Source organism: Carcharodon carcharias, assembly GCF_017639515.1.
Source record: "Carcharodon carcharias isolate sCarCar2 chromosome 27 unlocalized genomic scaffold, sCarCar2.pri SUPER_27_unloc_3, whole genome shotgun sequence".
NCBI classification, from domain to species: Eukaryota; Metazoa; Chordata; class Chondrichthyes; order Lamniformes; family Lamnidae; genus Carcharodon; species Carcharodon carcharias.
Window position 1 is genome coordinate 1016384 of NW_024470646.1, and position 13476 is coordinate 1029859.

Here is a 13476-nt window from a genome sequence, read left to right on the forward strand (position 1 = left end):
ATACTTTTATTTCTGTTGGACTGTTGTAAAGAACATATATTTTTATGTTCTTGGACTGTGGCTTTAAAAACTATGGCTGCAGTTGAAAGACATGTTCCCTGGAACAGGATGTGGAATATACAATGTTGCTATCTCCTAGAACAGTATGCCTGGTTGGACAAAATGGTGCTGGAAAGGAGACCTAGTTTAAGATGGAACTGCACAGCGACAGAGTTTTGATTGGCTCCTGACCAAGTGGCCAGGTTCTGTGTGACGATATTGCAGTAGATTAGCTCCTAGCCTGAAAAGAGAAAAGACCTGAAACCTCTCCTCCTGTGTTTTGTAAGACTCCAGTAATCCTGTCATTGTAGCCAGCTGGCTATTCCTCACACCACTGTATCCTGCTTTCTTTGAGAAACCCCTGTCAAGAGGAAAAGGGGGCAAATCATCAGTGGGAGACATTAAAAGCAAGTTTCAACCAGAGAACCACAGACTGCAACTGCTGGGAGACCACCTCATGTCAGCCACAACAACAACCTGCAAGGAATTTGGAAGAAAGCTATCAAAGTGAATCCTGAACTCTTGATTTGAACAGCTATTGAACTGTTTTATCTCACTCTTAAAATCCATGTTTTGTGTGTCGTGTGTGTGTGTGTGTGTGTGTGTGCGTGTGTGTGTGTGTATAGGGGTTTAAGAAGGGGTAGAGTTTGTTCTAGAGTTAAAAGTTAGCAGTTCACATTTCTCTCTTTTGCCACTAGTTAAAGACAATTTGTTTAATAAACAATTATTTACTTGTTAAGTTTACAAACCTGGTGCTTGTATTCTGTTAATCTACATTAAAAAGTTAGGTAGAATTGGGGCAAATAAAATGGTGGTCTAATAAAATTTCTCATGTTTGTCTTGGCTCGGGGAGCAGTGGGGCTTGATATTACAGTGCACGAGTCCCAGTGAGTCGTGACACATTTATTGACATCAGCAGAAACAGACTCCAATGAAAATGGCTCAGTGCTGGATGTGATTAACAGCAAAATCCAATCACTGTCGTTACTTGTGAACTCGCTGGTGTCTCAGCAGGTAGGGTGAAGTAGAGAATCCCTTCCCACTCGTTAAGCAGGTCTCTCCCCAATGTGAATTCTATGGTGTGCCAGCAGGTTGGATGGCTGTGTGAATCTCTTCCCACACACAGAACAGGTGAACCAGCCTCTCACCAGTGTGAACTGGCTGGTGTGGAGTGAGTTCAGATGATCGCCTGAACCCAGTCCCATACCGAGAGCATTAGTGTAAACACATTGATGGAATATTAGTTCCCTGAAACTTTTAAAGCACTTCCCGCACAACGGGCATTTAAAAGGTCTCTCCTCAGTGTGAACTTGCTGGTGTGTCAACTGGATGCATCAGGGAATCCCTTCCCACACTCGGAGCAGGTGAACAGACTCTTCCCATTGTGAATTCGCTAGTGTGTCTGCAGGTGGGATAGCTGAGAGTAAATCCTTACCCACACTCAGAGCAGGTAAATGGTTTTTTTCCCCAGTGTGACTGCGCCAATGAGTTTCCAGGTCAGACAGGGATCTGAATCCCTTCCCACGATCTCCACATTTCCATGGTTTCTCCCCAGTGTGAATTCACTTGTGTTTTGACAAGACAGATGATTGATTGAAGCCTCATCCACACACGGAACACATGTACGGTTTCTCCCCACTGTGAACGGTGCTTTTTCCTTCCATGTTCAAAATCCAATGATATTCAGCTTATGATAAATTGGGCGGCTCCGTCAGATCCTGATGTGATGTTTGGTTTCAGTTTCCCGACTGCAAATCCTCCTCTTCTAACACCCTGTGAAATTGATACAAAATAGAAAAAAGGGAGTGAGAGAGAACCCACAAAAACACAAAGGCAGGTTGTGAAATTGAGCTGAATGAAACTGGAAATTCGTGGGGCCGGCACTAGGAAAAAGTGACCATGAAAACTGCTGGATTGTCATAAAAACCCAACTGGTTCAAGAATTTCCTTCAGGGAAGGGAAGCTGCCACCCAGTCTGGGCCTACACAAGAATCTGGCCTCTATAACAACATACGAAACAGGAACAAGAGAAGACGTAATGACCCATTGAGCCGGCTCCACCATTCAATACGATCGTGGTTGACCTTGAGCTTCAACTCCACTTTCCCACTCACTCCCCACATCCCTCGACTCCCAGAGGGACCAAAAATCTCCCCATCTCAGCCGGAAATATATTCAATGATGGAGCATCCACAACCTGCTGGCTACAGGATTCTATGTGACAGAGAGAGGAGAGTGGGAGAGGAAAAGAGAGAAGGGGAGCAGGTGGGGCAGAGGGAGAAGGGGAGCGGGAGGGGCAGAGGGAGAAGGGGAGCGGGAGGGGCAGAGGGAGAAGGGGAGCGGGAGGGGCAGAGGGAGAAGGGGAGCGGGAGGGGCAGAGGGAGAAGGGGAGCGGGAGGGGCAGAGGGAGAAGGGGAGCGGGAGGGGCAGAGGGAGAAGGGGAGCGGGAGGGGCAGAGGGAGAAGGGGAGTGGGGCAGAGGGAGAAGGGGAGCGGGGGGGCAGAGAGAGAAAGGGAGCAGGAGGGGCAGAGGGAGAAGGGGCAGATGGAGGGGCAAAGGGAGAAGGGGAGCAGGAGGGAGAAGGGGAGCGGGAGGGGCAGAGGGAGAAGGGGAGTGGGGCAGAGGGAGAAGGGGAGTGGGGCAGAGGGAGAAGGGGAGCGGGTGGGGCAGAGGGAGAAGGGGAGCGGGAGGGGCAGAGGGAGAAGGGGAGCGGTGGGGGGCAGGGGGGGAGGGGAGCGGGGGGGCAGAGGGGGGAGGGGAGCGGGGGGAGGGGAGCAGGGAGGCAGAGAGAGAAGGGGAGTGGAAAAGGCAAGAGGTGAGGAGAGAGTTTTTATAAACCTACAACCAAACCCGAACTTGGACAAAATCTCCTGAACCACGAACCTTCACCCCCAAGAAAGACCAGGGTAGCAGGTGTGTGTGAACACCATCACCCCCAAGTTCCCCTCCAAGTCACACACCACCCTGACTCGTCTGACATCCAGTACTGGCTGTACAGAAATTTTCTCCACTTAAATATTGAGAAGACTGAAGCCATTGTCTTCAGTCCCCGCTACAAGCTCCACTTCCTATCCATCAACTCCATCCCTCCCCTGACAACTCTCTGAGGCTGAACCAGACAGTTCACAGCCGTGGTGAAATACTTCAGCCCAAGATGAGCTTCCAACCACATATCCACATCATCACCAAGACCGCCTATTTCCACCTCAGTAACATCGCCCAACTCCAGCCCAGTCTCAGCTCATCTGCTGCTGAAACTCTCATCCATTCCTTTGTTACCTCTAGACTTAACTATCCTAACGCACTCCCAGCCGCCTTCCACATTCAACCTCCCTGTAATCTTGAGGTCATCCAAAACTCTGCTGCCCGTGTGCTTACTCGCACCAAGTCTTGTTTACCCATCAACCTCTGTGCTCACTGACCTACAAAGGCTCTGGGTTTATAACAGGGGCTCCAGTGAAAAACCTTGGAAAGGCCTAATACATGGAAAAGTGCAATATAAATACAAATTGTTGTTGTTGATTTGGACGTATATCACTGTTCCTTCATTTTATCATTCAGTCAGAAAGAGCACCCAGCTACCTGGAAAGCAGGGTGGAGGCTTTTTTAAAAACCATGGAAAAGCATATAGAGGAAATGACAGAGGAGGCATGAGGAGGGTGAATAACCTGTAACTCCTTACCTAACAGCATTGTGGGAGCACTTTCACCACACGGACTGCAGCAGTTCAAGAAGGTCAAACATCATCTTCTCCACAGGCAACTGGGGATTGGCAATATTTGTTGGTATCTATGAAGAGGGAAACAGAGTAAACATTTCAGGGTGTGCAGAATGAATTACAGGGAATAAAAATGGTGCAGAATTTGATGATCAATATAAGCTCAGAAGTGGAAGAGAAATGTACTATAGTGCAGGAAAAACAAATCGTGACTGTGAAAGATACTGTGGGAAGATAAAGCAGGGAAGCCAGCAGCACATGGTTGGGGTTGGGCACGTTTGGAAACCTCATTTAGACACAGTCAGCAGAAGTAACAATAAAATATGAAAAATAGCTAAAATACCTCAATTGTTAGAGATGGGAGCTTAGACAATGGCACAGAGGTGATCAGGGAGGGCGGAGTGAAACAGGGCAACAGATGGAAATGGATTCATATCCATAGGAAAGAGCCACACCAACTGTGAACAGGATCCACACCAGTTGGTGAAGTCAAAACTAACACACAAAGCCTTTCCTTACTGAGAGAGTTTATTGACTCTCCTCACCCACACCCAGTGTCCCTGCTATTCATATATGTTAAAATCACCTGTTTGACTTAACAATGTAATTGACGCCACATCGACAAACATTCACTCCCTCCACCACTGAAGAACAGTGGCAGCAGTGTGTACCATCTACAAGATGCACTGCAGGAATTCACCAAGGCTCCTTAGACAGATCTTCTAAACCTGCAACCACTATCACCTAGAAGGATATGGGCAGCAGATAGACGGGAACACCACCACCTGGAAGTTCCCCTCCAGGTTACTCAACATCCTGGCTTGGAAATATATCACCGTTCCTTCGCTGTTGTGGGGTCAAAATCCTAGAACTCCCTCCCTGACAGCACTGTGGGTGTACCTACACAACATGGACTGCAGCGATTCAAGAAGGCAGCTCACCACCACCTTCTCAAGGGCAACTAGGGATGGGTAAGCCAGCAAAGCCCACATTCCCATGAATGAGTAAAAAAAAAACAAACCTGAAGAACGTAAATGATAAGACATTGACACCAACCCCAGAATGATGAAACCTCTTACAGATAACAGAGCATGGAATTAAAAGCTCTATATTGTAGATGAACGGTCAAATTGCTCACTTCTGAAGCTATTTCAATTTAAACTCACCTGCTGGACCCTGCAGCTGGAAAGATTTCAGAAACACTGGAATCAGAGAAAAATCTCCCAGTTGAGGAAATATCCAGGGAGCGGGATGTCACTGTGTAATTGCCGATGTGTGATGATGTCACAGTGTAATTGTCGATGTGTGATGATGTCACAGACACAGAACATCTGGGTCTGTGCAAACCAGTGATCACCACACATTGTGAAAGATGTGAGGGTCCTTGAGAGGTTGCAGAGGAGATTTACCAGAATGGTTCGAGGGATGAGGGAATTTAATTACAAGGTTAGGTTGGAGAAACTGGGAGCAAAGGAGATTGAGGGGGGGATTTGAAAGAGATATACAAGATTGTGATAGATTTAGATAAGGTAGATAAAGAAAAGCTGTTCCCATTATCTGATTGTAAAACGATTACGGGACACAGACTGAATATTTTGGGCAAGATCTACAGGTGGTGTGTGTGAGGAAGAAGGCTTTTTCACAGTGAGTGGTAATGACCTGAAACTCAATGCTTACACTCAAGAGGCCGATAATATCCAGGTCCTGCATTTCTATCCTGTTTGGAAAACAGCTTATACAGAGCATTTGAAAAGAAGGAATGATGAATCAAGTGACTCTGTCAGATCTTAATATGATGTTGGGCTTCACTTTCCCGTCTGTAAATCCTCCTTTTCTAACCCCCTGTAAAAGGAGTTTCCAAAATCCATCCCCGTCAGTCCAGGATAGAAATTTACAATATTCTCTCCTCCTGCTACCTGGACGAGGATGACTGCGCATGCGCCCTGCTGCACATTCCCCCCTATAAAGATGGCAGCCGTTACCCCGGGCCTGGCGAAGGGAGAAATCCAGACTTTTTCGGCCTGTTCTCTGCAAACACAAGACCGGTACCTTGTTATTTGGGGTCTGAGGCCTGCACTGTGTCTTTATGAACCCTACATGCCCACTCCGCTGGCTCCATTCCTCCACACACACCCACTAACTCTGTTAGTTTGCTCCAGTCGACATTCTCTCACCCGCTCTGAGCAGCTTCAGTCACAGACCAGCACTGCGCATGCCCCAACCACAAGCCATAATGCGCATGCACAGGGAGGACATTCTGCTCCCCTTTGAATGCTGGGTAACTCCTCCGCCATTTGAAGCCCATTTTTTTAGAACAGAAAATTATGTTTAATGAGCCGATGAAAATTGGAGACCAGGGCAAAGATTTATCATTATTTATCAATTGATATAACAAACAAAGTAGATGGTCCTCTTCCAGAATTGTGTCCCGAGTGTAAATAACAGCAGAACAACCTTCAACAGTTGGATGTGACCTCACTGGAGTCTCACTGGGTGGAGTGAACAAATGATTTTTCTTCTCATACACAGAACATTTAAACCCAGACTTGTCAGTAATATATGAAGGAGCAGGAGTAGGCCATTCGGCCCCTCGAGCATGCTCCACCATTTAATAAGATCATGGCTGCTCTCTTCGTAACCTCAAATCTGCATCCTACCTATCCCGATGACCTGTTATAACCTTGCTAATCAAGAATCTATCCACCTCTGCCTTAAAAATATTCAATAACTCTGCTTCCACCACCTTTTCAGGAAGAGGATTCCAAAGACTCACGATCCTCAGAGTAAAAAAATTCACCTCCTCTCCCTTTTAAATGGATAACCTCTTATTTTTAAACTGTCAGAGGATCACTAGATTTCAGAACAGGGCCAGTGGAAAGTTCAGTTAACATGATTGCCAAGCAGTGAAGAAGTGAATTTGCAATTCACGTGCACCTTGTTTGTGCATTTTCCAGATTAAAACTTCAATTGAATCAATCGTTCTCCATCATAAGTATATTCAAGATGGAAAACCATAACTATTTGTACATTGAGGGAATCAGTGGATATGGGGATAGTGGGGAGGTGGGGGAAGTAGAGTTGGGCTGGAAGATCATTCAATGGTGGAGCAGGCTCAAAGGGGCTTATGGTCTACCCCTACTCCAATTTGTTCTGTTTATATGAACATTGCTGTGAATCATTCCCATTCAAGCACAGCAGATGCAGCACCTGCATTTTCCCTTCCCACATTTCAGGAGCCCAAACACACTTTCCAGGAGGCACAATGATTTACTAATACCTCTTTGATATTTAATAATGTGTAGTTGCTGCTCACAATGTGGCCTCCTCTACACTGAGGAAACTAAACCTCGATTGGGTGCCTGCTTTGTGGATCATCACCATTCGACCTGTAATCATAATCAAGCCATTTAAACAAACAACAACAAAGCAAAGTAAAGCACAGGAACAGGTCCTCCAAGCCTGTGCTGATCATATTGCCTGTCAAACTAAAACATTTTGCACTTCTTTGACAATTCCCTCTATTTCCATCCAATTCATGTATTTGTCAAGCTGCCTCTTAAGCACCACAATCATACCTGCTTCCAGCACCTCCTCTGGCAGCGAATTCCAGACACTCACTACCCTCTGTGTAAAAAACTTGCCCTGCACATCTCCTCTAAAGTTTTCTCCTCTCACCTTAAATCTATGTGCCCTAATAACTGACTCTTCCACCCTGGGAAAAAGCTTCTGACTATCTACTCTGTCCATGCCATTCATAATTTTGTAAACTTCTATCAAGTCGCCCCTCAATCTCCGTCACTCTAGTGAGAATAATCCAAGTTTCTCCAATCTCTCCTCATAGCTAATAACCTCCAGACCAGGCAGCATCCTGGTAAACCTCCTTTGCACCCTCTCCAATGCTTCCATATCCTTCTGGTAATGTGGTGACCAGAATTGCACACAATATTCCAAGTGTAGCCTAACCAAGGTTCTATACAGCTGCAGCATGACTTCCCAGCTTTTATACTCAATACCCCTGCCGATGAAGGCAAGCATGCCATATGCCTTCCTGACTACCTTATCCACCTGCGTTGCCACTTTCAGTGACCTGTGGACCTATACACCCAGATCCCTCTGCCCGTCAATGCACTTAAGGGTTCTGCCATTTACTGTATTATTCCTACCTGTATTGGACCTTCCAAAATGCATTGCCTTGCATTTGTATGGATTAAACTCCATCTGCCATTTCTCCGCCCAAGTCTCCAACCAATCTATATCCTGTTGTATCCTTTGACAATTCTCTTCACTATCTACAACTCATCCAACCTTAGTGTCATCTGCAAACTTACTAATTAGCCCAGTTACATTTTCCTCCAATTCATTTACGTATACTACAAACAGCAAAGATCCCAGCACTGATTCCTGCAGAACAACACTAGTCACAGCTCTCCATTCATAAAAGCACCCTTCCACTGCTACCCTCTGATTTCTATGACCAAGCCAATTCTGTATCCATCTTGCCAGCTCACCTCTGATCCCTTGCGACTTTACCTTCTGTACCAGTCTGCCATGAGAGACCTTGTCAAAGGCCTTACCGAAATCCATGTATATAACATTCACTGCCCTTCCATCATCGATAATCTTTGTCACTTCCTCGAAAAACTCGATCAAGTTAGTGAGACACGACCTCACCTTCACAAGACCATGCTGCCTCTCACTAATACGCCCATTTGCTTCCAAATGGTAGTAAATCCTGTCACGAAGAATCTTCTCCAATAATTTCCCTAACACTGACGTAAGGCTCGCCGGCCTGTAATTTCCTGGATTATCCCTGCTACCCTTCTTAAACAATGGAACAACATTGGCCATTCTCCAGTCCTCTGGGACCTCACCCGTAGCTAGTGAGGATACAAAGATTTCTGTCAAGGCCCCAGCAATCTCCTCCCTTGCCTCCCTCAGTACTCTAGGGAGATCCCATCTGGCCCTGGGGACTTATCCATCTTAATATTCTTCAAGACGCCTAACACCTCCTCTTTTTTGATCTCAACATGATCCAGGCTATCTACACAATCTTCCCGAGACAAATCGACTGCTAAATCATTCTCTTTGGTGAATACTGATGAGAAGTACTCATTCAGTATCTGTCCCATTTCTTCTGGCTCAACACACAGATCCCACCTCTGTCCCTCAGTGGGCCTTCCCTTTCCCTAGTTACCCGCTTGCTTTTTATATATGTATAAAAGGCCTTGGGATTTTCCTTACCAGATTACTTTTTCATCCACTCCTGCTCTGACCTTTCTGTCCTCGGCCTCTTGCACTGTTTCAATAAATTTAATTGTAAGCTCGAGAAACAGCAGCTCATCTTTGATTCAACGTTTTACAACCTTCCTGACTCAACATCCATTTCAACAATTTCAGATAGTAACCACCACTCCCATTTTTTTCAGATAGTTGATGCCTGTAATGGTTCTGCTGTAACAGCATTTACCGCTCCTCTGGACCCTGCCTTTTGTTTCTTCACTTGTCCCATTTAGTCTCATTATCACCCAATGTTGCCTTGCTGCATGACTCCCTTTGTCATTTAATCATTCCACCCTTTCATCCTATCCTGTTCTTTCCTTCACCCCCTCTCTCTTTTCTCTGATTCTGTACTTGTTTGTAAGCTATTAAATCTCTACATTCTTCAAAACAAAAACAGAATTACCTGGAAAAACTCAGCAGGTCTGGCAGCATTGGCGGAGAAGAAAAAATACATTCTTCAAGTTTGGATAAAAGGTCATCGACCTGAAACATTCACTCTGTTTCCCTCTCCATATAAGCTGTTTGACCTGCTGAATGTTTCCAACATTTTCTGTTTTGAGGTCGGAATTCCGGCATCTGCAGTATCTTGATTTTGGGTTCACAGTGGATCAGGTTTCTCTGACTTATCGTTCCCTATTTTAAGGTGAAGAAGGAGCTTTTACAGAATGAGACAATAACAGTCCCCCTGTTCGACATGAAACTAAACTCACTGTTAATTCCTCCTCAGTAACAATTGTAAACACAAAGTTTCCAGCCGGGTTGGAACCAGGGACTTTCTCATGTAAAGTAAACGTGATAATCAGTGCACTAGTTAAATGAGTGTGAATCCCCCCCGGACAGAGGGGAACTGACCATCCATCTCTAGCTCTAATTCCCAAACAGAAAATGCTGCCAAGAATCAGCAAGTCAGGCTGAGTCTGTGGCCGCTCTCAGCGTTTGAAACCGGCACTCACAGTCATTGGATCCGGAAGTATCCAAGGTAATTTATGGAACGGAGGAGACTCCCTTCAAGATAGGGGGAGGACTACCGACAATTACCATCCTGTTCCATCTCCCCTTTCAAACATTCAGTTGAATTTAAAATGCAGACCAAGGCAATTTCTTAATTTGGCGCTGCATCGTTTCTTCCATAATATCACAATGCAGGGGGTGAGGGGCGGGTCTGGAGGACCGAGCGGGAGCAGCTGGTCCTCCAACCAATCGGAGTGAACGAGGGGCGGGGTCAGGCTGGGACTGGAGCATGCGCAGTGTGAGTAATGGAGATGGAGAGACGCTTCTTTCTCGGATCCGCAAGGTAGGTGAGTGAGTGAGTGAATGGCGGGGCGGGGGGAGCGATGAATCCGGCGGCGGAGAGGCTTCGCAAACGTGATTTGTAAACCGCAAAGCCCGAAAAAAAACTTCTTTATAACAGGAGGGATCGTCTCCATCGTTTGAACCGAGTAATGCCGCGCACCGCCGCCATATTTATGGGGGCAATATCCTGCGCATGCCCGGCCGCCATCTTCGTTGGGGGCAATTTTTTGGAATCTTCAATGACAATGCGAACAACTTGTCCATCAAACTGCTTCACGCTTTGAGTTACAATGTCTTATTGATGAGACAGAACAACGGTATATGTCCAAGTTACCAACAGTGATTTATATTTATATTGTGCCTTGAAGCATAATAAAACTTTCCAAGGCATTTCACAAATGTTACAAACTAACATTTGACACTGAGCCACATAAGGAGATATTAGGACAAGTGGTCATGAAGATCGGTTTTAAGAAGTATCTGAAGGAGGAAAGTGAGTAAGAGAGGTTTAAGGCGGAAATTCCAGAGCTTGTGTCCTAGGCAAATGAAAGAACGGTCACCTCTGGTGGAGTGATTAAAATCAGGAATGCTCAAGAGGTTGGAATTAGATGAGTGTAGAGATCTTGGACGTGTGTATAGCTGGAGGAGATTAAAGAAACAGGGATGATCCCAACCATGCAGGTAAACAAGGTTGAGAGTTTTAAAATGCTGATGCTTCTTAACCCGGAGCCTTTATGGGTCAGTGAGCACAGGGGTGATGGGTGAACAAGACTTGGTGCGAGTAAGCACACAGGCAGCAGAGTTTTAGATGACCTCAAGATTACAGGGAGGTTGAATGTGGGGGTCCAGCTGGGTGTGCGTTAGGATAGTTAAGTCTAGAGGTAACAAATGGATAAGAGTTTCAGCAGCAGATGAGCTGAGGCGGGGTGGAGTCGGACGATGTTACTGTGGTGGAAATGGGTGATCTCAAGTGATGATGCAGTATATGGTTGTGAACAGCCTGGTTCAGCCTCAGTTTCCAGGGAGAGGGATGGAGTCGGTGTCTCGGGAGTGGAGTTTGTAGTGGGGACTGAAGACAATGGCTTTAGTCTTCCCAATATTTAAACGGAGGAAATTTCTGTTCGGCCAGTACTGGATGTGAGACAAGTCAGGACTGTGTGTGACTTGGAAGGAACTTGGAGTTGACGGTGCTCAAATACACCCTGGTCCTTCTCAGTGATGAAGGTTGAGGTTTTGGGAGATTCTGTCAATGCTGTGGTTGTGTTGTAGATGTATGAAATCTTTCTCCTTCATCCCCTGCCTCTCTTTTTCTCTCTCCTCCTGTGGAATCCAGAGTCTTGTGTAGGCACAGATGGAGTGGCATGATTCCTTGTGATGTTTTTCAATCCTATCTCCCTTTTCTTGGAGATAACAGATGTATTGCTTCATAAATTTCTCTCAACTTCAGCAAGGAGATTGACTCAAGAACACGTCATTGGGTCCAGTGAATCCAACTTGCTGCCAGCTAAAGGAAGAAAACCAGCCGAGAGTTTTACTCTCCCCCCAACAGCCTAAATTTCAATAATATTTTAGCTAGCTTGTAACTTTCCTGAATATTGTAAGAGTCCGGGTTAAACTCCTCAGTAAATATTCCCCACCGTCAAGGGAATAGGAGTTGGGTTTACTGTGTGATACTGAAGACTGGGTGAGACAGATTAAGTTTTAAGAATATGTTTTTAAGGATCTATTATTATTAGAAAGTATGGTGATTATACAAAGAGAATAATGTAGGAAAACAAATAAATCCCAAAAAGAAAATATAGCTAATCCTTATTTCTGTCAGAGAATCCAAAATTTTAACTTTGCTTGTTACAGATATAAGAATTCTAAGAATAAGTAAGGATACCTATTAAATATGAAAGTAATATTTTGTTCATCCCCAGTATGTGGTTTCTCTATGTTGAGAACAGTTCCAAAGTCAATCTATGAGAATCTAATGAAATCCCCCTGAAAAATCTAAAGATTCAAGTTTGAGTTGAGATATTTATAATGAATGTTGGGGTTGTATAGTTAATGGTAGCATGGAAGATTTCCATATGATCACCAACAGACCATCTCTAATTAGTATCCTATATTTGGTGATAGGACCATTATATTATAATGAGGGTGCCCATTCAATTTCTAGGAAATGTTATTTTGAATTTATTCCTGAAAACTGGACTTCCCATAACAATCTTGATGGTCAATGTTGCTGAGTCAAGGTATTTTGTCCAGTGAGATAATAAAACTTGGGGCCAAGTATTTCATTTCTCTGTTTTGCTATTTTTATCAGAGCCAGTATTGTAGCTTGTGTTAGTGTCAGTGTTCTAGCAAGAACTATAGAATCCCATTGTTATCAGTAAACTCACCTTTGTTGTGAGGGGAATTTACCTCTCTGCTTTTGTGAGCTAGATTTGGCCCCTGTTAAAATATATTTTACCTTGAATTTTCCCAGAGTAACTTTTAACCTAATATTCTGTTTTAATGCTGTATTATTTGACCATTATTCCCTCAAGCCCTTCCCTGAAGAACATTAGTGAACAGCTGTTTTTTTATGACAATCCAGCAGTTTTCATGGTCACTTTTTCCTAGTGCTGGCCCCACAAATTCCCAGATTCATTCAGCTCAATTTCACAACCTGCCTTTGTGTTTTTGTGGGATCTCTCTCACTCCCTTTTTTTCCTGTTTTAAATCAATTTCACAGGGTATTAGAAGGGGAGGATTTGTAGTTGAGAAATTGAAACCAAGAACCACATCAGGATCTGACAGTCGCCCAATTTATCATAACGTGAATATCATTGGATTTTGAACATGGAAGGAAAAAGCACCGTTCTGAGTGGGGAAAAACCGTACATGTGTTCCGTGTGTGGACGAGGTTTCAGCCGATTATCTGACCTGTCAGAACATAAATGCAGTCACAATGGGAAGAAACCGTGGAAATGTGGAGACTGTGGTAAGAGATTCAATTACCCACCTGTGCTGGAAACACATTGGCGCAGTCACACTGGGGAGAAACCATTCACCTGCCCTGAGTGTAGGAAGGGATATACTGATTCATCCCACTTGCTGACACACCAGCAAGTTCACACTGTTGAAAGACCTTTTAAATGCCCAGACTGTGGGAAGTG

General features: G+C 44.9%; 1 protein-coding gene and 1 long non-coding RNA gene across 2 annotated transcripts in view; both read right to left on the reverse strand.

The window, feature by feature from the left end:
- Positions 1–769: 769 nt before the first annotated feature.
- LOC121273926 lies at positions 770–10133 on the reverse strand. Its single transcript, XR_005942126.1, has 3 exons — positions 9991–10133; positions 3722–3828; positions 770–1812 (listed from the first exon to the last, which is right to left on the reverse strand). It is a non-coding gene; the product is annotated as an uncharacterized LOC121273926 (long non-coding RNA).
- A 517-nt stretch (positions 10134–10650) lies between these two features.
- The window catches only part of LOC121273921 (zinc finger protein 229-like), a 32419-nt gene continuing 29593 nt past the window's right edge, over positions 10651–13476 (reverse strand). Inside the window, exon 3 of the transcript XR_005942123.1 lies at positions 10651–11834. The gene's annotated coding sequence lies outside the window, so the exon portion shown is untranslated. The remainder of the gene's footprint in view (positions 11835–13476) is intronic.